General features: G+C 37.7%; 1 long non-coding RNA gene and 1 pseudogene across 4 annotated transcripts in view; one reads left to right on the forward strand and one right to left on the reverse strand.

Moving 5' to 3' along the window:
- Positions 1-9,484, forward strand: LOC148742687 (uncharacterized). 3 transcript variants are annotated; one of them, XR_016000495.1, is made up of 4 exons: positions 1-192; positions 6,402-6,538; positions 7,146-7,317; positions 7,472-9,484. It is a non-coding gene; the product is annotated as an uncharacterized LOC148742687 (long non-coding RNA). The 3 variants fall into 3 exon arrangements; XR_016000497.1 differs by lacking the exon at positions 1-192 and adding an exon at positions 2,119-2,530; XR_016000498.1 differs by lacking the exons at positions 1-192; positions 6,402-6,538; positions 7,146-7,317 and adding an exon at positions 2,338-2,530.
- LOC148742688 (delta-1-pyrroline-5-carboxylate synthase-like) overlaps positions 8,581-27,770 on the reverse strand; it is a 20,855-nt pseudogene continuing 1,665 nt past the window's right edge. Inside the window, exons 3-12 of the transcript XR_016000483.1 lie at positions 26,806-26,960; positions 20,706-20,720; positions 18,431-18,652; positions 15,152-15,476; positions 14,674-14,827; positions 13,595-13,787; positions 12,917-13,038; positions 12,225-12,411; positions 11,536-11,631; positions 8,581-10,139 (exon numbers count right to left, since the gene is read on the reverse strand). The product of XR_016000483.1 is annotated as a delta-1-pyrroline-5-carboxylate synthase-like (transcript). The remainder of the gene's footprint in view (positions 10,140-11,535; positions 11,632-12,224; positions 12,412-12,916; positions 13,039-13,594; positions 13,788-14,673; positions 14,828-15,151; positions 15,477-18,430; positions 18,653-20,705; positions 20,721-26,805; positions 26,961-27,770) is intronic.

Raw genomic sequence — 27,770 nt, forward strand, 5'->3', positions numbered from 1 at the left:
GCGGACGGCTATGGATTGAATACTGAAAATATTTATGTCGCACTGTATAGTCAGGACGGTTGGTTTCGACAGCTGTGTTACATTTGGCAACCTTTTCTAAAAAAAGGGTATTCTCCTCTTCACTCTGTACATCGGATGTGGGAAGTAACTTCAAACCCTCCTGAATGAAAATTCGAATTTATACTTCGACAGGTGAGGTCTAATAACAAGACTTTCAACTTATTCAATGTCTATGACATGTATCTTACTAGTACCGCTGCGTACTTATCCTTTAACAAATGTTGAAAGAACTGATCACCAAGCAATGGATTGGTGGACAAAACAATGACCTCCAGTTCATTTACCTAACCTCGTTGGACTACTCAAAGTAGATAGACCATGCAACCTTTTGATTTTTTCGTTATGCTTTTTGTTAGTCACAACAAACACCACGAAATTTAGGCGATTATTTTAAATATTCTAAATTCTTCCATCGAAATATAGTGCAAAGTCATTTAACCTCCCTCAGTATCGGTCATGAAGTGAGGCGAGAAATCGATAAAATGAGCTGTTTGGTCCGTCAGTATGATATACGTTTATTATCCAATTGTGCTTCGTAGAGTACAAATAACGCGCGACACGAGCACAGATATCACGCGATATTTGTACTTCAGAAATGTCCACAAAATTCGCCCGCACTGAAATAACAATTTGGCGTGTTGGATAATAATCTCTTATTAGACGTTTTGTTATGTAGTATCACTGAGCATTTTTAGTCGTTGTTTGTTTTTGACTCGCCCTATGGGCTAGTTAAAATACAGCACAACTCGTAAAAATACTCAGCCATATACTACACAAAAAACGTCGGACTAGTAAGATATATTTATTATCCAATTCTCTTTTGAAGAGTACAAATAACGTGCAAGACATGCAAGCACAAATATCACGCGATATTTGTACTCCAGAAATATCTGCAAAATTCTCTCACACTGAAATAACAATTTAGCGTGTTGGATAATAAATCTCGTCTTAGATGTTTTGTTGTGTAGTATCGCTGAGTAGTTTTTTACTCATTGTTTGTAATTTGACTTGCCCTACGGGCTCGTCAAAATACAGCACAACTTGTAAAAATACTCAGCAATACTACACAACAAAACAATATATGTATTGACTTACAGTGTGTACTAGAAACAAAATGTATCAAGAGCTTCATGAATTGAAATTTTCATGAATTCAATTTCTCAAATGTAAAACATATTTTGACGAGTGCCGCCACAGCTTGTATCAATTGAAAGTGTTTCTGTTCTGGTAAATTTAAGCTCCCTTAGATATGTACATTGTGTTTGTAAGGCCCTTTATTTATAAGCCCTTCTAAAACCTCTTACAAAGTTGTATATGCTCGTACTATTAATTAAACCAGCAGTGTTATACTGTTACACTGAGTATTAATGGTATTGTTTTCAGCAAAGTACTTGTGCATTTTGGGGTCAAAAGTCACTATAATGTGAATAAAACTAATCTACAGTACATGTACATTAGCATCAATATTATCCAAGAAAATAAAAACCCCAGTCACTTATAAAACAACATTGAAGAATGAAGTAGGCCATTTATTTATAAGCCCTTCTAAACCCCTTACAAAGTTGTATATGCTCAGACTATTAATTAAACCAGCAGTTTATACTGTTATGCTGAGTATTAATGATATTGTTTTCAGTGCAGTACTTGTATACAGACGTATTTGTTACATTTTGGGGTCCAAAGTCACTATAATGTGAAATAAACTGATCTGCAATACATGTACATCAGCATCAATGTTATCCAAGAAAAAAACAGTTGCCAATAAAACAACATCGAAGAATGAATTTGGGGTCGAAATGGTGTGACATACATGCTGTACAGTGGTACATATATTTGGCTCAGACAGACAGCTCTCTTGCCTCATCTTGATTTCTTTGTCCACATTTTGAGACTGCTTTAGCATTAACACCATATCTAATAGTGTTTTGTCTCCTTTACTATTTACAATACATGTTAGTTTTGCTGTGTTTTTAATTTTCACCTGCAGCTCAAATTGATTATTCATTGAAAATTTTTATCAGATTTGCTTCAAAATTTTGCCTATTAACATGTGGCTTTGTAGCTGATAGTTGGTAGTAGACTGCTCAACTTAATTATCTTGGAGGCAGGGGTTTGAATCCTTTTAAAGCCTGAATATTTTCTGGTTTCTTTTCTGCAATTGCTTATAATAATTATATGAATTACAGTCTACTTGTGAGGATCATTTCTTTGCTTGAATTTCATCTGCAGGTCAAATTTGCTTCATTAAAATTATATCTTTTGTGATAACTGAACAACAGTTAATCAGTCACATTTGCTGATAAGGATATGAAAAATTGAATTCATTTCCCTCGTGTTTTTGTTTTAGTTTAGTTTAGTTTTTTATAGCAGATGACACAATGTAAGTTGATGAAGAGTAGAGTTGATTTGCCTGCACTTGTCTGTGATTTCTATGAAGTACAACCTTTGGAACCATTTGAAAAGGGTTCAAGTAAGTTTAACATCAGACTTATTTCTTAACTCTTTCGGAATTGTTGATGAAAGAGTATACATGTAGTCAGCTGTAGAAACGATTTTCAGTTCTAGCTGCAGTTAAACAACAATTAAAAAAACCATGACATGTGTTTAACAACTTAATGACTCGCATGTATGCTTAGGCTGCAACTGAATTAATAAACAAAATTGGGTCCTTCACTAATTTCTTTCCAAGCTTACTAATGAGAACATCATGTGCCTGTGTTTGTCTCGGACAGTTAAGTGTTCTGTTTATTATTGTCCTCGGTCAACCTGAGCAAAAAATGATCATGCTTCCTCTACAATTTGTTATTTGAGCTTACTAAATACACCTTCCAAACACTCTGAGTAAAAACATGTACGACTTTAACATACTTAAATCTCCTCCGTTTTCTAAATGTGAAAATTAAGGAATAAAAGGAGTAAGTTTCTAAAGAAACTGTGGTGCTGCGTCGGTTGGGGTAACATGGTAATTTGGTTTTATCAACTAAGTTGAAATTGTAAATTGGCCACCATCATAAAAGAGTTAAAAAGCTGACGTTTGGAGCGTTAGCCCTTCCTCTGAGAGTGAATGGGAGAATCGTGTGTTGTGTGTGTTTATATGCAGAAAGTGGAGCTTAAACGTTGGGTGGGAACCGGGTGACGAGAAAAAGAAGAATGAATCAGTAGAAATGAACAGCGTTCATTGACACTGCTTAGAATGATTATAGGTAGATGAAGTGTCTGGCGACTGGTTTTGATGTGTCCTTGTCATTCCTTTCTATGTCGCGAAGGTGTTCTCGGAATCAAATAGTTTGATGACAGCAGTCAGAAGACAAGAATGCTGTCTATTCTTTTTAAAGGAAGTAAAATTGAGTGGTATCTGTCTTGAGTTCGCTTTTAAAAATATATTTTTTTAACGCTATTATTGTGTCTTGAGATCTCAAGAAAATAAAAAACACAATCAAGAGGTAAGAAATGGCCATTTTCAAAATCAACTCAGTAATCTTGCTGCAAACCAACAACTCGCAATAACCACATCGAGTGGTTCACAAGCAGCTGCTCTGGCCATTTAAAAAAAAAGAGATCATTATTTGCGTCAGTAAATACAGCTTTGTAGCATCTAATTGTCCAGGAAGATCATAATTGCTGTTACAAAGCGTGGTCAATGTTGTTATTTCATGATGATGTACTAATCTTACTGGCTGAGATAAAATTATATGGTTTTTCTTGTTTTAATTATAACAAAGCTGGAAGCCTTACTGTTTCGAATTCAACATTTAAATTTTAATAATTAAGAGAAAAGATGAGCTTCAAGCTAAAAGTCTGAACTACTTTTTTGTTACATTCCAGCTTAATTTGTTCAAGTTGTTAAGCATTAATTTAATTCTGTTCCAAATGTAATGAAATTAATTCAATTTCTCAAATGTAAAACATATTTTGATGGGTGCTGCCACAGCTTGTATCAAAGTGTTTAGACTGTTCTGGTAAATTTAAGCTCCCTTAGATATATACATTGTGTTTCTAAGGCCCTTTATTTATAAGCCCTCTTAAAACCCCTTACAAAGTTGTATATGCTCGTACTATTAATTAAACCAGCAGTGTTATACTGTTACGCTGAGTATTAATGGTATTGTTTTCAGCAAAGTACTTGTGCATTTTGGGGTCAAAAGTCACTATAATGTGAATAAAACTAATCTACAGTACATGTACATTAGCATCAACGTTATCCAAGAAAAAAAAAAAAAAAACCACAGTCACTTATAAAACAACATTGAAGAATGAAGTAGGGGTCAAAATGGTGTGACATATACATGCTGTACAGTTATACACAGGCTTAGACAAACACCATGCAAGCTTGCATTTAGCTGTTACCTCAACTTAGTTTCTCTGTCCACAATTTTAGATTATTTTAGCATTAACACCATATCTAATAGTGTTTTGTCTCCTTTACTATTTACAATACATGTTAGTTTTGCTGGTTGACCTTCTGATGGAAACTCTTATCACTGTTTCTCACTGTTAAAATTCTTATGCGTTCATGGTGTCATGGCAACCACATAATTATTATAGAACACAAAGTTGTTTTATGTAATTTGGACCTTATCAAAATACAATTTTAAAAGTAAAATTCATCATTTCTTCCTCCAGAGACTCGAAAAATATGACGATTATATTGATTTGTCTACTTTAATTTAATAGCACAACTATAAAACCCCAGCTTGTTCTGTTTTCTTGCCTTATTTTAAATGTATTAATGTAGTTGCAGGGCAGGAAACTTGGCCTGTCCGAACGTCCGAGACGGGTAACTTTTCCATTCGGACAAGGAAAAAGATGATCGAAGTTGTGCGATTGGACAAGTAGGCTAGGCCTAGCTTATACGTCGCGCTACAGCCGAATTTAATTCAAGGTCCCACAAGCAATTAAATTTGACGATAGCGCGACGTCTAAAACGAATTAAATTCGTCTGGTAAATTAAATTCGTCCTTGATGTTTTATCCGTCTTGGTAAGACGGATAAAATAGCACTAACGCGTCTTCAGTTTTAACGTCCCACTAGCGCCGCGTCGAATGAAATGCATACATTTTCTTAATGTATTTCAATTTATTTTGGCGAGCCCGCAGCGACCCGAGGCACTGCATTTGGGAAGAGAATTAAATTCGATCGTATTGATTTCGACGCATAAAACCACGCCACGGTTTACGTCGAAGGAACGACGAATTTAATGGAATTAAATTGGTCTGAATCAAATTCGACTGAAGCGACGTATGAACTAGGCTTAAAGTTGTAGAGCTCTAACGTTGCCTGACTTTGGATAAAATAATATTAAATCATTTTTTCCCGTATTTTACAACTAAGAGCCTAGGAAATAAACTTTCTTTTCTTTTTGTGCAAGCTGTGTATTTGATTTCTTCGCTCAGCGTCGCCACTGATTTCCACTTAACTGGGGCATTGTTGAACTGATAAAAAAGGATTTTTGAAACCCTAAATTGCTGTTGCCGATTTTTTGGGACAAGTAGTTTTGTGGTCCGGACAAGTAAAATACACACTACACTTGTCCAAAGGGACAAGTGAATTGAAAAGAAAGTTTCCTGCTCTGAGGTGTAATTTGTCTAGAATTTTGAATCTCTTCTCTGTAAATCTTTTTTATTTCATATTTTTTGATATATGTATTAAACACTGCCCGCCTCGACTAGCCTTTGCTGACTGCGGGCAGTGCATATTTCTTGTAATATTGTAATATGTCATTAAACTGTCATCAAAACTTTCACCTTACTGGATCAGGCATCTGCAGGAAAGTCAAACAATAAGCATTTTTCCTTATGATTCTCTAGAGTTAGGCAAGCAACTGTGGCGAGTTTTGAAAAGTTTTGAAGAAGTCTTGAGCATTAATTTACCCTCTGTTAGATCTATGACGAGGGAATATTGCTGAAATAGTCGACATTTTAAAATATGCTACCATTACTCTGTCAGATGTTTGTTTTTGAGAGCATTATTTTGTGATTAAGGTCCTTAAAACCCATGGATTAAAGTCAAATGAGAACTATCCATTGTTGATGACTTTGATTTAATCCAGCTCCCTGGCAGTTTTTAAATTTGCTTTTTTTTTCTCTAATTGCCACATTGTTGGTCTTGGTCAGGCGGGCCAACTCGAGACGCTGAAAAAATGAGCCTTACCAGTAACCTTTTCTCCGCATCTCCTTAAAGTAAATTCTCATAGAAATTAGGCAAGACTAAGACATGAAAAGCTAAACGAAGAAAACATTACCAAAACCACCAAAGAGACGTATGCTTTTTTTAGGATGTACATAAAAGTTATGAATTCACCTGCCGACGCAAAGACAATGTCTATTTTTTTCTCGTTTCAGAGTGGCCGGATTCCTAGCAGCTTGTCCGTATTTGTTTAAAGCCATTCTAGGTCCAGTAGGAAGAATAACAGCTGATATGCTCATAAGATACAAGATTTGTAATGTTGGTACAATAAGGAAAATTTTCTACGGGGCAGGTAATACTTACATTTGTATATCTGTAAGTAGTTAGCAATCGCTAAGGCCAGTAGCATAAACTATGATTCTGTTAAGGCTCGCATATGATCGTCTTTGTCGCAGGGATTAGTAAAATTATCATATGACCCGTCTGGCCCCGCTCGCGCAATCCCATAGAAAAGTGTACCAAAAGCTGACGTGTGCAGGGCTGGACGGGTTGACGTGAGCCGGTCGGGAAAAAGCCATCCGGCTCTGGTTCTCTTGTACGCCTTTATTGCACAAAAAAACAAACCAACATTCTTCGCATTTGTTGCAAAAAAAAAAAAAAGTGACAACAGTTAAAAAAAAGAGAAAATAAGTAATGTTTTCGATGAATTGTGAGTTTCTTGTTCTGACTTGAGAAAATAAATGAAAAGTTTTTTTTATTGTAGAATCGTTTTTGTGGTATTTCGCGCGCGCCAATCTATGGCGTTCCATTTAAGTCAAAACGAACTTTTCAAATTTTCAAAACTTAGTCTGAGCGTATGTGGAGAGATGTATGCGGGCCATGCGTGAACCTCACTTGATAGTGGATGAAGTTTTGACCTCAAGATTCACTTAAAGATGAATCTCCGATTCTGTCCATAGGTTTATTAGCTGGAATATTTATAGTGGCAACAGGCTATATTTGGCTAAGGAGAACTATTGTTATATTCCTGGTGTTGGTTGTTGAATTTTCTGGTTTAAATGCCATTGGTTACGCTGTCGATCAGTTGGACATTGCCCCACGCTTTGTATCAGCTCCTGGATTTATAACCCAGTAAGTAGACATGTATAAGAGGGACCTCAAGGAACCAACCACGCAGGCTTTGTTTCGAAACTGAATCTGCACTTTTTCTGCGCTGTACATTCGACTGTTTACAGTGGTAGTCCATTCCGCAAGCTTAAAGGCTGTAATTGTTTTTCTCATTTAGATACAAGAAGATTGGAGGATAGTGTTCTGGAACACACTTGTTATGTTAACGCCGTAATTTTCTACACACAGCCTTGTTTAGGAGAACGCCAGCCATGGGCATCACCCACTACGCAGGAAGATATAGACAAAGAGGAATAAGACTCTAAGGACTCACACAGAATGATACAGTGCTACAGTAGAAACTACGTGGTAAGGTCCAATGGTTACATGTTCCAGTATCACGGTGGCAAGTTGGTTCTAGTCCTTGCTCTTTTGTTCCGTTTAATTAGTGCGAAGCAAAGAGCGAAGGAATACTTACCAACGTGTGGCTCATAGTGAGACGCAATAATTCTACTTCATCATCCGACCGAGGCGAGGAGTATGGCTGTTTGAAGGGCGTGATCAACAATTATGACTTTTTATACGATCAGTATCATCTTCGAAGTATGTCGACCTTAATTAAGAAAAAAGATGAACATTTGGCTGCTATGAACAAACGTAAGATAAGTTTAAACTGAAGAATAAATCTATAATCATTCTACTACTTTGCAGTATTTCTTTACATAGCGGTCCACATGTTCTGATCTGGGAGTGAATAGGGGAAAGCGTACTGACACTGCTGTGAAGAACCGTATTATCTTTAGCCGGGCTACCGGAATCTTTCGTCTCCAGGCTGCAAATGACGTGACAATGATTGTTACCTCTCGAAAAAAAAGATAACAGGCGGACAGTGATGTCCAAGATCCGTTCAGATAGTTAGTCCATCATATTTACTTGAACACGATTTGCTTAAACGTGAGCGAATATGCACCAGCTAAGAAAGGAACTTATCAAACGTATTTGCTTTATTGGGTTTTATTCTGAATGTTACATTATTTAGTCTCTGTTACGTAGAACCTGTCTGCTTAATCGGTGATAAAACTGTTAATAAATAGTATTTCGCAAGAGAAAATACCCTTCATGTTACAATATGCTACGGCTAGTTGAAACTCTGTTAATAATAATACTTGTCAGCAGGCCGACCAGATCTTTGTTTTATACGTGGGAGGGGAAGGGAGGGCGAAAGGGCAGATAGAAAATAGAAGATGCAGAGAACCCATTGATGTCGTAACGATTCTGTCTCAACGATTCGGTTCCGTTTTATTTATTAATTTTTTTCATGTAATTCTCATTGTGCCTGATAACGATAACCGTACTAAAATAGCAGAGTTGTTTCCTATGCATTTTCCACATGTCAGAACTGATTGCACAGATCCTATCTCTTCTCCCTCTCCCCAAACACACAAAGACTCTGCTTTAAGAACTATTTTCAAACTGTGCATGTTCTTGTAACAGGCATCAGGACCAGGGACTTTTCAGCTGCCCCTTTCCTCCGCGGACAATCGTGGAAAATGCACGGGATTGACTTAAGAACCAAATTACGAAGTAAACCAATATCTTGCTTTCTCGGGGTTGACAGCAACATCTCGGTAATACCAATATAACAACTATTATTATCACGAAAACTCTCGTACAGTTTTGTATCCTTAATCAAGAGTCAGGTTTTCTGCTTTGCATAGTCTGTCCTGAGAACGTGACAGTCAACTATTGGGGTCAACGTACAGTTATTATTACGGTATATTCATCAGTATCGCTCGAGCATGGAGCACAAGAACGGAAACAAGGTATCAAGATTGCGTTAAGTCGAACGCAAAGCCAACCAAACAGTTTTAAATATTCCTATTTTCTTAAGAATGGGGTTCCGCTTTTAGCTATCCACAGAGAAAAAAGTTCCTTGTCAGTGATATTTTTACAGTGTCTAGCAATAAGATATATATATCCTATTAGACGTTTTGTTGTGTATTATTGCTGAGTATTTTTACGAGTTGTGCCGTATTTAGTAAAAATACTCAGCGATACTACACAACCAAACGTCTAATGAGTTATTTATTATCCAACCCACCAAACTGTTACTTCAGGACGCGGGACGGAATTGACGCGTTGTCGTGTTCCTGTTTCTATTTTCTTCAATAAATGAAAAAGTTTCCTGGTCGTCTAGGTTTTTTTTCTTCGTTCGATTCAACTAATAAACTTAAATCTATATTTGCCTTCCCATTCCGACTCTTCGTCGTCAGAAATATGATTCAAATTGTCCGCCATCTTTTTTCCCGTAACTTTAATCCAATTCTTCGCTTGCGCGATGCGAGAAAACCTGTCTAACCGGCTTTCTGGAGTACAAATACCGCGTGACATTTGTACTCGTCTTTGGCGTTATTTGTCCTCTACGAATTGTAGTTGGATAACAAAAACGGATAACTGAGATACAAGCATGAGAGCAATAGTTAAATTAATTCAACATAATAATACGTTCTTGGGCGGGACGTTTCAAAACATACGCTCATCAAAAGCATAATATTGACTCGTATAACGAGTACTGTGCGCAAACTGAAGCACACGTTTAGCATTACGTAATTATTTCTGTATTACTTCGCTGTCGCCATTATCCGAAGACATTTCTTCGTCAGTAGAATCCTTAGGAGTGCCTTCAATCGGGAGGGTCTCGTGAAGATATTTGAGCAGGCCTCCATCAGCAAAGTCATCCGCTGTGTGTCCGTGGCCAGTCATTACTCATCTAGCGGTCAGTAATCCTTCCACACCCACAGGACCCCGGGCATGGATACGACCCGTGCTGATACCTACTTTGGCACCTAAATAAAATAATGGTGTTTATTTAGTATCCTGTACCTTTGAAGGACTCATGAATTCCCATCCCCGCTACCTATTGCAAGTTCCGCGACACACTATGCTCCTACGCAGGGCAAGAAAACCCACGATAATCAACAGGTAGAAAAACGGGCAAAGTGCATCCACGATCAAAACATTGGAGCTATACCGGGGTTTCAAGGTTCTAATGGACTCACAGGTGTACCTGGAAGGTAGGAGTCCCAATGCGCGCATAATTTCCCCTCCCTTTGTAAAACGACCTTTTCAGGTCAACAACATTCAAATCTTCAGAATCACTTTTGGAAAACTGCCCAAATCCAAAGAATCGTCATGGAATTATGTGTTTTCCGTGGCTAGATACTCCACTTGTTCGTCACTCTCGCCGCTTGAATGCAAACGCGCAAATACGCAGTATGAGCCATTTCACATAAGAGCGCGGAAATTCGTGACTGCGTCCCTATCCCTCTTCCCACCGCCTTTGAAAAATCCTACCTATGCGTATCTAATTAGATTAGCCCGTTCACTCCCAAGATATCATTAGCAATTCTCCTCACAGGCAGCCATACAAATAGTATGAAACTAGTTCGGAGAATTTGGTATTGGATCAATAAATAATTCCCTAAGGAGAAATTCTGGGGCCCGTTTTCCGAAAGTCCCATTAACTGAACAGGCCCGAAGCCATATTTTACAATCAAAATTTAGAGAATAGATTCGCAGGTTCTGGCACTCTAACCAGTACATTTTGTTCCTTTAGCTGATAGTTTATTGCACAATTTAGAAATCTTCTGAAACCCCACATTGAATAACAACATATTCCTCCTATAGGAAACAGTAGCCGCAAAAACAGAACAGCTTTACCGGCCCGTTAATTTTACTGTACCTTCGAGAAACGGGCCACGAGTCTATGATGGAAGTTAAAGGTTTACTAGCTTCTAAATTCCAAATGATTACATAAAAAGAATACGAAAGGTGCCACGCTACACGAAGAACACTGGGAATGAAGGATGTCATCATCATTACGGTGTCCAAATAAGAAATCCAATCCCATAACTGCCGTAGTTGCGCGCCTGCAACCTGTTTCCCGGACCTCTGATATCTATGAGCAAAAGTATCCCTTTTTACCAATTAAGGATCGTCGCAGGTTACATTTTTTTTTGCTTCAAGCCTCCCGAAAATTCGACAAGATTTTTATTTCCCTTCGGGATAATCTTTTAACCCTTGACACTCCATAACTAGAACCCTTGTTACTGGAACCGAAGCAAATTTCTCCTCCCATCGGGTCACTAATCACTTTTGCGCTCCACGAACTGAATCTTTTATTTTAAGTAATCAACAGTAATTGTGTTCCTGTAATAGCTAAGCACACTGTTTCATACTTACCCAGGCCAAAGGGATACCCATCGGAAAATCTAGTGCTCGTGTTATGGTAGACACAAGCACTATCCAGAGCTTTTAGAAAGTGAGCAGCAGTCCCCTCTAAAAATAAAATATTTTGATAAGGGGCTTTTAGTAATCGGCACAACGCAAACCATAAATGCATCTTGCGCGGCTTACAAATTTGTGAACTGAGCAATATGTAGTATAACATAGAAACTTGGAACATATAAGTAAGTCGTCTATATTTTTCTGCGTTGCGCAGCTTACGTCGGTTCTCTTTAAGGATTTTAAACAAACAAACAAACAAACAAACAAACATACGAAACATCACAGTGTAGAGATGATGGCCAACAGAAATGACCTCCAAAAATGGACCTTAGAATAATTGAAAGAAATTCCCCATACTGGAAACAAACGGACGTTGAATTGTTATAATGAAAACTTTAGCAAACGCTTAGTCAACATATGCGGCAAATTAAAATGGCGCGTGGCGTTAACATTAGAAGACTAATGTGTCTTACATGTAGCTAGCGGTGGATATTCACCTCGCTGCATAGCCACCCTCACTCGGTGAATTACCAAAAACACTGATGTAATCTTCATCACACTGTCATAGCTCCGCGAAATCACTGCGATAAAAAAAGAGCTGAAAAGAACCCTGATTACGGAGAGATTAAGTAAGATATTCTTACCATTATCGGTGATAATGACATCAGCGTGAGAGCTTCCAAATTGATGGATGCGATCAATGGCTTCCTCTGTAGTCCTGACTACTTGCACTGTACACTCTAACTCGCTGTATTCTTTCTTCGTAGTCTTGGCCAGAGCCGGAGCCAGCGGTAAAGTCTTGACCAACTCGAGTCCGGCGTGAACTATTACCTTAAAAGAAAATCAATTAAAACAAACAAATAAAATTAATACGAGAAATAAGAACAAAATTAGCAAACGGAGTCAGTTGGTGAGTTGATGGTCTTAATAAAAAGGAAGCACATTTTTTCCAGCATGAGTAATGAGCGAGCTTACGTAGGTTAGCGACGGACAAAAAAAGCGTACTGATTGAAAAAAATAATAAAAAAAAAATAATAATAATAAAACAGCTTCGCTCTTCAATTTCACTCAAAGCTGTGTTTTCATAGTTTTGTCAAATTTCGTGATTTTGACGCTTAAAACGCATAGAGCGATGAAAAAAAAAAGAAACAAAACAAAAACAAAATGAATTCAATGGCGCAATATAACACAAAACTTCATAACCGTTGAAAAGTAACGCTCTAAAATTTCTTAGAAGCGAATTTCTCTCGCGCATTCATTTTTCATCACCCAAAGCATAGAGAGCAATATGGAAAAAGCCCATTCTGATGTTATAGTGTAAAGGTTAACGACTTACTCCTTTTTCCCTGAGAGCTTTTAGCATATGTTCCAGAAATGGTGACCGAACAAGATCCCTGTGGACTAAAAGGGTCTCCATAGCATTGCAAGCTGCAGGGTAGTCACATTTGGAATCCATTACTACAAAGGAAGAATAGAGTATACTGCAACCAAAATACAGACGATCGATGCCAAAAAATCAAGTTTAACAGATGTACCGTACGAGCATGATCACCTACAACGAAATGTTTGTCTCGGCAATCATTAAGCCAGAACGGAAAGCCATTGAAGAACGGTTTGGTTTAAAGATATTACCCGCGTTTAAACATTTAGTTGAATAGCGGGAGTTATCAAATGGTCTTTAGGAAAACAAGCCAAAATTTTCGTATTTCACGATCCTTGAAGTAAGTAAAATCATGTGGTAAAGTTGATCCCCACACAGGCAACACACGTAGTATCAAGGAAGTTATAGCTGAAGATTGCAGAATGCGGGTTCTTGTCGCGTTAATCGCAACCGAATAGAGGATAATTGGTTGGAAGAATGCTGCAAGTTTTCTGGACCAATCACAGAGCGAAGTTAAGCACAACGAATGCAACCGCGGGTTATTACTACTTCCCATTAAAAATCGAGCAAAATCGGCAATGAAACGCTTTTTCACCGAGCACGAGGTACAATAATGAGTTATATAATGCTCACCAATCTTTGTAGCCATTTCAAGATCTGCATCTTTGTCGACATACACGTGGCAAATTCCCTAAGCATGCCAAGAACAGGAATTTCTTTGCTCTGTCTGAATGCGCTCAATCATCTCACTAGAGCCTCGAAGGATGATTACATCCAGGTATTTATCCAACTGATTAAGATGATTTACCTCTTCTCGAGTACTGACCTAACAGTAAGAATAACATTTACACAGTCAGTATATAAAGAATACAGGACTGACACGGGTGTGATCGGCTCACAGAGTTCGATCACAGATCTGTGGCACGGCTTCTATGAGAAATGATCGCCGGTGAGAAGGGAGAGGTTTGGGAAGGGTAGACGCCAAACCTTCCCAATTCAACGCTCTTCGTACCATCGCGCTTCCTTTATTAGAGAAATTTCCACTTGAGCGTGAAAACAAATTCCGAATTGTCTTCATCTTGGTTTAATTTACTGCGCCTTGTCATTGGTCCAAAAAACTCGTAACACTTCGTCGACCAATCAGATCCAAAACTACAACCAGAGGCGAGATGGTCACTGTTTGCTTTTTTTATTTGAGCCGTCATTGGCTCCTTGTGATTACTTGAGTTTTGTTTTTACGACACCCAATCGAAAAGCGGTCTGAGAGAACTTCTGGAACAGGGTACCCACTTTGCTTATTCATGTTTTGGAAAGCAAAAGAGTTGCGAAGTTCATCCCTGAGTAATTATTGAGAGCATCAAAGACATACTGAGACCTAATTAGTCCACATTCAGTGTGCGAAGTGAATTGCAACGTAGTAAAACTCTGAATCAAAGTCAATGGCTGCGAGGAAGTCAGTCAATGGTAGTCACTAGAAAGTTTAAATTGAGAGCAGAAAATTGATGTATGAAAAGTTTAAAAGGGCTCGTTTAATGTCTTAATCCTTTAGAAAAAGTTACTGCTGCCGGTTTACTATCTCGAAATTAGTTGACTCTCTCTACAAATGACAGTAAAAATTGTACACATTTACTGACGTCTGTTGAGGCGAAAAAAACAACAAGGATGATGGATTAGTGTCAGCTAATCAACGTAGGCACCGTCACAAAACTTACCAAACTAACAGCTTGGGGGGGGGGGGGGGCAGGGGGTAACGTACATGGACAAAGCCTCTGCAACAGGACTGTGAAGACATCTATTGCTGTGATAAGCTTCTTTACCACCATTCAGAAGCAAACCGTTGCATGTGCTGATGGCTAAAGAGGCGACCTTGGAGAAAAAAATTTCAGCTTATGAAAAGACAAATACATGAACAAACAAAACCAGACAAAAAAAATCCCTTTCGTTTTCCACGGGTAAGGCTCGAAATCCCTGGGTTTTATAAAAGCAGGATTTTTATGTTTTCAGTTTACTTTGGATCAAGAAGCAAGTTAACAGGAACACACAGAAAAAGAAAGAACAAAACAAAACAAAACAAAACGAACGAACGAACAAATACTTTTCATATCTAAATACCAGGTAAGTCAACTTCTAAATCTTACAATACTCTATAAGGAAAAAGATGAGAAACATTTAAACCTACTACAGCTGTACCTGCACTAGAGCAGCTGGGCAAGATCCAAAAATCACAAGAAGAACTCCAATTGGAACAGTTTCTTGTTTCACCTCTAAACCACATGCGATTTTGGTTCGTTTTAGCACACGACCCAAGATGTTGTCCGAGGAATCCGCAATCTGTCTCAGTCCCTGAGCAAGGTTTTCAGGTTTGGACGAACGGTGTCAAAAGTAATCTGCCCATCATAAGGGAACTTAAGCGTCTCTCAAACCGAGCGTAGTCTAGATCTTTAAAGTTAGCATCTACAATTTGATCCTTGCATTCGATAAGAAGGTTGGCTAATTTGTAAATGATTCTGGCCGGCTAGACAAAACACGTAAAAGAAAAACAAAGACGCATCATTTAAACTGTAGTACTGCGCGTGACCTTTGAATGTTGAAATGATAGATGAGGCGCGAGAAGACTCAGCTTCAAGCCGTGCTTCAAACCTAGGCCGAGGCAAAAAAAAAAAAGAGATGTTGGGAAAAAACCGAACACTACCCCTCAACCAAAGGGAATTTTGGGTCATTTTTGGTCAAACATCTCGTCGACAACTTTTCCGTTAATTTTTTTGCCTATAAGTCTGGATAATTTAAAATGGTCCAAAGAAGCCTGCTGAACAGACATTATTTGTTTGGCGTTTTTCAGTGGAACGGAGGTAAGCGCGAGACAAGCGCGGAGTGCCAGTCGCGTGCAAGGGGAGAAACGTGCTACTTCACGCTCGCCTCGCGTTTGCCTCCGTTCGTCTGAACAACACAAAAGGATTACGCCTGCTCTGCAGGCTAGACCTGAACATGGAATTAAATTAATAGCAAACAACTGTTCGGCCTTAAGCATTTTTAATAGTCTACAACCGTACCTGGTCAGCGGTCAGTGCTTGCTCTTCCCCTTTTGTGAGCTATGAAAAAAAGCGAATTAGTAAAAGAAACCGAAAAACACATTTCCGCAGAAAAAAGAAAAACAGTATAACAGCAAACAATTCTATAAAACTAGTATATCCCGAGAAGAAGGTGCAAATTTACAGTCACAGGATCAACCAGGACCACTCGGTATATCATCACGCGCGAGTTACCACAAATTTTCAGGAGGGAGGGGGGATTAGGGGCAGTTACTGAAAGGTTTAACCAGACACTGTAATCACTTAAAAGACTCGGTATCTAGTTCACGATGCACACTGAATGAAAACGCTGATATGGCATTTTTATAAAACTGCCCCCAATCTGGCATCTAAAATCAATAATTTCACAGAACCCTATGTGGGCATCCCAATCTCATCTTTAATTGTTTGATGTCAGGATCCAGTCCCTCCAGTGTTTCTGAATATTTAAGTTAAGGTCGAGATCAACTCTGTATCAGATAGCCATTAGAGTTTGAGAATTCTAAACATAAAAGTATCGCAATCAAGTTTCGATCTAATATAAAGCACTCTCTGATTGGCCTGCTGCCTTAAGTTTCCAACCAATCACTTTAGGGTAAACTACAACATGACGATGACATGGACTAAGGTACATTCTGACGTACCTGCCGCAGCCTGATTCTCTACAGATGGCCCTGGTTCGTCGACCATAGTAAAGAATGTTCCAACCTTTTAACTATCCAGAACTTGACGAATGACGTAATCACTTCCGGTATCATTGGCTCTTTAGTGCCCAGGCTGCAGCCTGAACAGTCACAAAGAAGGTAAAACTAAAATAATTAAGTTACGAGAGTTGAAATAATTCATCGTTATTTTGTAAGTCTTTTTCTCTGAAAGCAAATCCGAGAAGACACGTCATGCGAAACTGTTTCGATCTCTCTTTCCCAAAGATTCAAACGCAAACTTGCCTTTGTAAAGGAATCATAACACGATTTATGACTCGTACTAAATTTAGCATAAAGCCCCGTTCACACCGTGCTGTGACTTTCTGTCATCGTTCTGCCTTGCTTCCACACTAATCCGAAAAACTTCTCCACTGAAAACTAAGAGTTTCAAACTACAGATAATTTTCAAAACGGCACTATAGGCTATACGGTAACTAAAATGTACTCAGAGAATAATTGAAAAAACGTAGCTGTGTACGGATAGTCCAAAATTGAAAGGATTTGGCTAAATTTCAGTGCCTGTCTGCCTTCCTTGAAGTTTACCTCAAGATTTAGCATCTTTCTCGTTTGTACTTTTTTGTGATTTTATTGAATCAAAGAGACTGCTGTTTCACCATGTTTTTGAATGACAACTCGTTGCTTGCATATGGGAATTTCAATGTTGCGTTCCAATAAAATTTACCTGACCTCCCCTTAAGAGTATCCGGTCCTCTAACAATCCTCGCTTATGGACGGTCAATTTTCTTAAGTTCCCCCTTCATACTCTTTGCAAACTTGTTTTAAAGTGCCTATAACCCCAAAAAATTTTTTGGACCACATTAATTCTCTCTATTGCACTGAGGAAAATGCCACAAACATTTTTGTGTTTGGTTAAAACCCCGATTTTTTATGAATTTTCAAAGTCGTGGAAAATCGCATTTTTTCAAAACATGACCTAGGCACGGGATTATCAAGATGGGTCTGGGTCGAGCACAGTTTGCGACGTCATTCCAGGCTTTCCAATGAGTTTGCTTCAAGGACTGGATGAGGTATCTTGACGGATATGCCTGATAAGTGCGTTGTTTTCGGTTGTAGCAACACTCCCAACAAAGAAAAAAGAATAGCACTTAATCCAATACCTTATTATGGGGCAGATAACCCGGAGAAAAAAAAGAGAAGAAGGAAGTGGTTGACTTTGTGCAATTGAAGCGTGCACATTGGAAGCCAACAAACTACTCGGCCATGTGTTCCAACCACTTCCAATAAGAAGATTATTCAGTAATGTTTTCTGCTCTGACTAGCAAGACTATGCAACAAAGGTTGTGAAAAGATGGAGTTGGAATTTGCGTCTTTCCGACTGATCCCGTGTGAAATCAGTTGGAGGAAACGAAATCAGATGAAAGCGAGCAAAGTAAGAGGTGAGAAAAATTTACCAGATAAGGCTTTAACGAAGGTTTCATCTCGTTGGGAACGTATAATATTGACTGAGATTAGATAAGAGCCCCACTGCCGATGGCCTGGAATGACGTCACTGGTCCCAGTCTCTGCTTCACTCGGTCATTCGAAAACTAAACTTGACTTTGAAAAATCATAAAAAATCGAGGTTTTAACCAAACAAAAATTTTTGGAGAGTTTTGCTCAGTGCTACAGAGAGATTCAATATGGCCAAAAAAACTTTTTGGGGGTTATAGGCACTTTAAACTATTGGAACTACAAACCTTCACTTTAGACTCCATGCCTCCCCTGCCAACACGTGACTTTTCTCCAAATTCAATATTACTGACGTCCGCTGGCCTGAATGTGTCTAGAAGGCGAGACTCAGGCAAGTCGGGAGGGCCGCTGTAAATGCCCTGTACATCTGATAATATGAACAGCAAATCTGACTTCAGTTTCACCAATAGCAAGGAAGATAAACTATCATTGTCCTTTACACCTATCACCTGATGAAAACAACGAGAATCGAATCTTTTTTAAGAACAGAGGAATAACAGTCACGTTATTATCAAATCCGCATTTACGTACTTATACGTTGAAGCTTAACAGTTCATTCATTCACTCATTCATTCATTCATTTACAGTAACATCAGGAAGTCACAGGGGAAAGTTAAGTAAAACCCCAAAGCAATTGCGTATTACTTTCAGCACACAATTGAAAATTGCTCTAAAATTTTATCTACAGCTAAGATTCATACATGCTTAGGACACCTGCAGATTTGCATGAGGATACAGTGATTGCTCTCAATTTTGTCAGTGGCTATAGGGGAATCCTTGTTTACAATATTTGCCTCATTAGTATAAGTAATTCAGTTTCTGATGGAGCTAAAAATAAATCAGTTCTGAATATCGAAAGTTCAAAGTACTATTAACTCGGCCAAAGAATACGAGCCTGATGCATTGAATACCTTCTGTGCAACACGGGTTTAAAAACTCAAAAGTTTACATAGAATGTGTGAGCTCATTAGCGCTTTTGCCACCCAAAAATTTTGCAGTTTTTGATGGACTATTTCTCCTTGAATATTACACCCAAAGACCTAAAAATTTCACCATGTACTAAGGTTTTCTAGCTCTTTAGCTGCCTGAAGTCAATTTGTATCTAACAAGCTTCCTTCTTTATGCAAAGCCGTATGCAAATGAGCAAAAATGTAAACAATGACGTCAGCATGAATCCGCCTATTTGCTGGATCAAAAAAGTGCACAATTTGTTTGTGTCAGTAAAAAGTTTTCCACGCGTTTTTTTCATTCCAAATTGCATCCTATGTCGTTTGATTACCGATAAATAGACGTTGAGAATTTGGCGTGACATCAAGCTAAAAACTCTCTGACTGATAAGTAATGTCTGCAGCTCCTACGATCTGATGAACACTGAATGCTGGTTAACACTGCGGGTGAAAAGCATCTAATTCTTCTTACAATATGACTGCTGAATCAAACATTACAGTACTGAGAATAAAGCAAATGATCACCAACTGCAGAAGCTACTGATCGTTCAACAAACTCTCCTAGTCAGTACCGTACTGGTGAACAGTGTGGAGAATTTGCTTACTGATATTGTAAGGACAAGATATCTTTTAATCTCTTCTAAAAAAGTCCAATTGACTAAGAGTCACTAAAAGTCCATTGACTAAGATTATAAACAAGACTTTCACTACTAGGCTGTTTTCTGTAACAAAATTTCAAAGTTTTTTCACTAGAAGAACAGCTCGTAAAGAGTGTATTTTGCATGACTGTTTACAATGCGCATGCAACAAGACTTTGGAATCAACATAAACATAGACATTGACAGGAAAGCAAACAATCCTATGAGTGAGATTAATTCAGACCAAGACAGAGTCACCAAGGAAACTAAAGATAAATTGTGATAAATTGTGCTTAGAATTGGTGGACCCCAATGAACTCCAAGAAGTGATCAACATGTAACTTTCCCCAATAATATTCAATAATATCCAGCTAACAGGTAAAGAGAATACTCAAAACTTATCAAGTAGAATTTGTGATTGTGATCTAACACCAAAACTAATTCTTGTAAGTGATTTACAAGGAAATGTGTAGCAGCTAGAGGGGAGAATTAGCAATCAGATCTTAGGATTAAGGGTTAAAAGCTAAAAATGCCTGGCTGACACAATGCAGCTATGTACTAATGCCAAAAAATGCATGACAAGCTAAAATACTGGGTCAATGTCCAATATGCCAGAGCATAATATAAACATTTCACTGGCGGATCAACAAATTAAAGGTAATGTTCTCAAAGTTTGACAATAAAAATAATAACCATGTACATGCTGTACTTTAATTGGGCCTCTCAAGTTTAAGGAAACTGCTAAAGTTAATACATATTTTTTAGGGTTCTTGGAATTGATAATAGCCGGGAAACAGAAGGTAAAGTTTCAACATTAAATTTTTGTCTTCACTAACTACAACTTGTTGTGCCAACTAACCTCTCTAAATGGTGCTAAGAAACTGAATTAGGGATTTGTGATTGAAAATGTTACTTACCGGTGCCCGGGCCATCTTATCAAGTTGTGAGAAAAGTGCATGTAAGAGGAGACAGTGACAGTGTTAGAAAAGTCAATTGTCTAGCTTTTATAACTACATTCTCACTGAGCTAAATTCTACTAAAACTTTGTCTTAAGTTGAACTGTTTAACAAAATTTTATTTGGGTTGTCTATGATGATGAGTTTCATGTTTTTTGGCTACTCTGTTCATAAAATTGGACAATTTCTTTGGTTCCTTTGGCATGGCAATTCCACAATAATGTACATATAGCTTACTCATCAGCTTTCTGACAACCCAGCTGTCAAATCGTTTTCAGTTCCACTTCATTATGTGGCTACCAACAAGTCCTCCAGTACACGGAGAATCTTAGAAGAATAAGTTACATGTATGCAACTGGGATCAAGTGGATGGGTGGTGCACACTGCCTCTTTTTGCAATTTGAGCATAATGAAGACCAAACGAGACTGAGTAATTATGAAGAATAACTTATACATGAGGTATCAAGTGGAACGATAGGTGCATGCATACTGTCCCGTGCACTAAAAACAAAACAGAGATGTACAGCCCAAGAACACTTGAATGAAACTACAGCAATGGATGAGTGTATCTAGAAATTTTTTACACTGTCTTTCCCCCCCACCCAACCCCTCCAGAGACAGTGACATTTTACCACTAGGCCAGGGGAAAGGACACAGCCTTTCATCCTATGCTCCCCATTTCCCAATTGCTATAATATCCAACAGAAATTATCACTGAAACCAGTTTTATCTGCTCTCTTCAGAAATCAATGATTTTCTGCTTCAAAAAACATATCATGATATATGCCCATGGGAGGAAATCACTGCTTAATGGTCACAAATGATTTCTACCAATTTAACTTCAGTGTTGTGTAGTTCCAAATGATATCAACACTCATACAGCAGAAGAGACCCCACTAGCCTACAAACACTCTGACCCTGACGTGTTATCAGCACTGTGGCCAAGCATATCTTAAAACATGGGCAAGTTTAAGGCCTTGAGCAAGGCAAGCCATCTACTTTACAAATCAACAGTGGTTTAGTGTGTTCTGTACACTTATCAACAATGATATTTGTCATCACAGAAGTCAAAATGTTGTGGACGCACCGTGGGCTGTGAACAAATTTTGATCACTGTGAAAATGAATATCATTGTTGATAAGAGTACAGTTCACACTTAACTACTATCAATTAATTTGTTTTAAGCATAATATCAATGTCAAATAAATTGATTCTATCAGTCTGTGACTCGATCACTGCGTAAGCAGCACTGTATGTACTCTTATGGACAGCGGCAAATTGGCCAATGCCATTGGGACACTAAGACAGTGACAAATTGGCCAATGCTATTGGGACACTTAGACAGTGAATAATTGGCCAATGCCATTGGGACACTTAGACAGTGAATAATTGGCCAATGTTATTGGGACACTTAGACAGTGACAAATTGGCCAATGCCATTGGGACACTTGGACGGTGACAAATTGGCCAATGCCATTGGGACACTTAGACAGTGACAAATTGGCCAATGCCATTGGGACACTTAGACAGTGAATAATTGGCCAATGTTATTGGGACACTTGGACAGTGACAAATTGGCCAATGCCATTGGGACACTAACAATCATTGCTAGATCCCTTGAAGACCTCTCATTAGCTCACATTGCTCATTAACACCTCATATTGCCCCACTGGCAAAGTCAGGCAGAAGCACCTGTAAATTGATGGTCTGCTTGCGGGCTAAGTCCTTGTCATTCTGAAAATTTCAGTTTTGTTTCAAATGGTTTTCTTCAGAAGTTGTGCATGTTGAGAGCACCATTCCCCCTTGAGTTTGCCAGGAAATGACCCTCCCTGGGGTGGATGTGAAAAGGTTCTAAAACTGCTTATTTTAATGCCATCCACCTAATATAGCTAACTAAACTTATATTTTGACTTGAAAGCAAGTTAAGTAATATTGAAAGAGTTTTGAGAAACAGAAGAAAAAACATTTCATGAATGTTCCAAAATGATAAACAAGTCAGGAAATTTCCTAAGCAGAAACTTTAAGATAACTGATAACACCATTTGCTGGAATGAGTGATTATAACAAAAGGGCAAACACAGCAAATTGTGTAAAATGAAAGATGCAAATGGCAGTTAAACATTTAAGTGCACCTGACAAATATTGAAAACACTCTGGGGCAAATATGATGGAAAAAATTCTAGAATAGAATGTGCAGTTCATAAAATGCTTTAATTTACATCTCTATTTGGTGAAAAAGTTATTAAATTACTTTCAATTGATGAGCACAATTCATACCAATAAATGACACCTTTTGAAGACCAATTTTAATTTCAATTATGTTAATCTGCTACAAGCAAAAGAAAAAAAGTAGAAAGCCAAGCTAAGTAAAGGTGAAAGAATTTGCTCAATATGTAGATAGTAAAATGGCTTTATTGTAGTCAAACGTCCAACACGCTACATGTCGTTTAATCGATTTCACAAAATGAAATACAAGCGAAAGCGATGCGAAGCGAGCGGTAGAAACATTGTATGACTAGGATGGCTAGGAACACGAAAGTCAGAAGCGGAGAAGACGGTAAGCGAACTGGATAAATAAAACGTAGCGATGAAAAAACGCTGCATGACAAGTCCACTTAAAAGAGATGCATGCAAAAGGGCCTTAAAGTAACGAGACGAAATTATGCAAAAACACCTAACAGAATATTGATTACGTAAAGGCGAAAAAAAAAAGGAATGCGATAATGAGAGAAAAAAATGTGCTTACAAACGGGAAAACAAACAAAAGAAACAAATACAGCCATGCGGCGGTAACAAGCTTATTCAAATGTTGTGAGGAGGAGTTCGTCAAAAAATTGCTAAAAAGACCCTACCACAAATTTTTAATTTGGATATAAAATAGTACTGATACAGCTGCCTTGAGTTTCTAATAGTGGATGTACAATATATCTAGTTAGGCTTTAAACAAGCTTAGATTTGCAGGCCAGAAATTTTTCACAAATACCAGCTGTCAAATAACAGGATCCCAAATTTCAAAACTAATTCAGAGCTCAGAATTAAATAGTAAAAAAGAACCTTTTGAAGCTTCTGAAAGTTAGGAGACAAAAACTAAAGAGCTTAATATAAAGAATTTTTTATTGAAATAGAGTTTTTGCTATGAGTCATGAAGAGCAGAGATATTTCACAGACCACATACAGCTGCAAGATCAAGTACTTACTTTTCATATGAAAGGAGACAGAGAGATAACTTGTAATAACCTGTTCTTAAAAACTAATATTGAAACCTAGAAGTATCCTAGCCAATTGATGGTACATTTCATAAAAGGAGAAATTGTTTATTTGCTTCTTCTTGTTAATCCTGTTGTGACTAGCAGTTTGTGTGAGTGTTTTACTAAAAAGGAGCATTTTTGGCAAATTCTCGTGAACTCTCTTAGAAAATTCATTCCCCATTTTGTGTTTCACTGAGCTGTCTGACTACCATTACATTGTGGTCTACTGCTAAGTAATGAGAGAGAATTTCACACAGCATAAGCACATACAGTAACCTAACAGCTACATTTACCTTCCTACATGTATATATGCTACTGTAACAGTATAAATATTAATAATAAAAATATAATAAAATGATAAAATTAATCATTCAATTTAATAAAAAAATATTTCAACTCAAAATCATTTCAAATAACTGGTGGTTTGATTTGTGTTCTCCTTAGTTCTACAGATAAAAACATGCCCCTACTAAGGGAATACATCTTTGCCATAATGGCAGAAAATCTGATGGAGGTCTGAGACTGGTTATGAATAATTTCACGAAAGCGAGGCCACCCGGGCAACACATGGCGACGCGAATACAAACTCACAATTCCTCGAGCTTTTTAACCAAAAATGACATTCCTGGAGCTTCCTTAGGAGATAGAAATCTCTCACAATTCAAGACTGAGGACTTGAGACTACGGTTGAAGGGCAGAGGTGACCCAGCAAAAGGTTTAAAGACAAAAGCAGAGCTAGTGAAAAGGCTAGTTTTGAGCACAAGATGCATACTTCGAGGTGTTTTGATTGCTTGAGAAAATTGTCAAATGTGATTACTTACACTTAAATTGACCTAATTTCCTATACTTTAGGGTCCTTTAATACATCAAGAGCGGAAAGGATAAAAACATCATTGATCCTGATCCAAATAATCTTTATTCTAAACGAAGACAACTGCGCTCGGCAAACAACACAAGTTCACACTCCACCACTAAACAACATGTTCCCATCAAGTTCCCTGAATCTAGTATGTGGAGCTACTCACTTCAAAAGATGCCTCTGTTTACCAGAGTGGAATTAAACAATCATATAACACGTTCTGGGGTCTAGATAATTGTAGATTTCCATTAAAACAGCGTTGTTAGGAAACGCAGTGTAGCAGGGCACAGCAGAATTGTCGGCTCGAAATCTTTCAATAGAAAAAAGTCTACTTTTTAAACACTCATTCTTCTTTGAAATGCTTTCTATTTCTCTTTAGAGCTCTTCTATTCTCATTTTATACTGTTTCACAAGTGCGACAACACTCTGATCATTCTGAATGCATGCAACCTTCGACTCGATCAAATCGGTCTGAGTTTCGATATCTTTTCTCTTTGCCTCATTTTCGACATTCTTTTCATTAGATTCTACAAATGTAATCTGACTCTGTGGCTGTTCATTTGATTTATCATTTACGCTGCTTTCCGAGTGTGCACGCCATGAATAAAGCCCTGGATGATTGATGAGTAGTTGCTTTACTAGTGAATCTTTGAGGTGGAGGCTTCCTTTTGCGTGGCGAAGTACAGCATTGGTTTGAAGGCATATTTTTCCCACAATACTTTTCTTCAAGTCTTCCATTTTAAAATGGTGCGAGCAGACCATGGTTGAGTCCAATACTTTGAAGCTTTTTCCTTCCTCTCGATGGATTGCATGAAGCCATTGCTTTCTCACGAGTTTTTCTTTGGGAAACTTGAAGTAGGATATTTATTAACCGTTTAAGTCGCGATATCCCCTAGTAGTCCATGGCATTGTACATATTAACTTGAGCCTTATTAGTAGTCGATTCTTTGAGAAATAAAGCTTTTTGGATTAATAAATTAATAAATTGTGCAGGAAACTTTTTGACAAGCACTCACAAGTGCACAAATCCATGCCCGGGTGGCCTCGTCTCTATGCACCAGTTTTAGTCTTCACTCGGCCGCCGCCATTATGGCAAAGGTGTATTGTTTCAACTGAAATCTACTTAGAATTTTGTCAAGAGTAGAGAATATGACTGTGGAGGTTCAATAGTTTTCCCCTAATGTAAAATAAAAAGTAACTGATCAAAGAGACAAAAATAACGTTATTAAGTGATATTGCAGTCCATCTATATGTTCAAGAAAATCCTGTCATCCTTTTTAAGGCAAATTCTGCCACACTTGACTTTGAAATTCAATTGAATGTCTAAACTGTGAGTGGTATTTCAATCAGTCATGAAAGTACATAATATTATATATATCCATCCAAATCAAATTATAGTATAATTATTTGATTATTTGAGCATTATTATTGATGATGATTTGATACAGTGTAGTCTGATCATGCAGCTGAATATATTCCTGAGAAGGACTCTGATGATCAGATGACCTTCTGCTGAGGTTGTCAAAATGTCATTTGGCCTGACTGTCTACAACTGTTCTTCTCAAGTCTACCCTCACCTTAACAATCCGAATACACAATCTTATTTTTTCCCCTACAATCAGCATTCAAATTAGTTGAAACATCATGTTTGTGAAGAGTAACAGTCCTGTTTCCATCGCACTCTAAACAAGTAACAGATCCCCCTTCCCTCCATTCAATGTCAGCCAAATGTTCATGAAATCACGATACAATAGTTTTTTTTTTTTTTTTTTTTTTTGGGGGGGGGAGGGGGAAAATGGTGAACTTACTGTAGCAAGGGCAAAAGAGATAAAATTGAAAGAAATAGAAAATAAAATTGAAGCAATTGGGAGTTGAAAAGATCAATGTGTCAACAATTTTGTAGCCAATTATAGATTCAAACCATAAACTGTAAAATGGATTTGATTGTACTCACCCCAGCCAAATCTAGATCCATGCCTGGAGATGATGCTACCACATCATTCTCATTTATAATGGGAATACAGTTCATAGAGATGAACTCCTTCACTGTTGATCTCAAGTTTAATCCAGTCAGTATTTATCACAAACATCCTGTTTTGTTATCAGCACCTGAAAAAGCACAATCAACTTTTTTTTAATAATTCTAGTTACAAAACACTTAGCTGTGAAGCTCATTTACAGGTTTTAGACACAAGATAATCAGATAATTTACAATAATATCAGTAACTACCCCCCCTCAAGATAGGCACTGAAAAAAAATTAAAAACTACAAAAAAATAAGTCAAATAGCAGAAAAATTGAAACTGAAAAAAATTATAAAATTTACACCTAAAAAATTAAAAAATAAAAATAAAAAACTATAAAGCTAAAAAATTTAAAAACAAAAAAAACTACAAACTACAGTGTATACTTGGACACTACACTCATGCTTGAAAATGTGTGATAACAGTACACTGACTCTGAGAAAGAAAAGTGGGACAGGAGTGAGTATAAATTATAGAATCGAACATACTACAAATGAACGATTTGTGGCCAAAAGTTGCAGAGGAAACAAAGACTTGAGACCCTGACTCGAGTTGTGTTCACAGCAAAGGTGAGAAATAACACAAGCCGTGTGCGCACCAATCACAACTTTGAATGTGACTTTAAATGACTGTGTTTTACCCTCACTATTAAAACAGATGGATACCACCTTAGGAAATATAAGATATACTCAGATGATCACCATTCTGCACATTTCGAAGCATTCCCAAGTTTATGAAATATTTATGTTCTATGATTTTGGCACATCTGTCAACATGAGACTTTTTGCATTACAATAACAACTTTTATGATTATGGAATCCAAGAGTCCTTTGAGGTTAGAAAGCAAATCTAGGAGTGACAATTTGAAATTACCATAATTGACTGCTACCTTATG

Source organism: Stylophora pistillata, chromosome 1, assembly GCF_964205215.1.
Source record: "Stylophora pistillata chromosome 1, jaStyPist1.2, whole genome shotgun sequence".
Classification (NCBI taxonomy): domain Eukaryota; kingdom Metazoa; phylum Cnidaria; class Anthozoa; order Scleractinia; family Pocilloporidae; genus Stylophora; species Stylophora pistillata.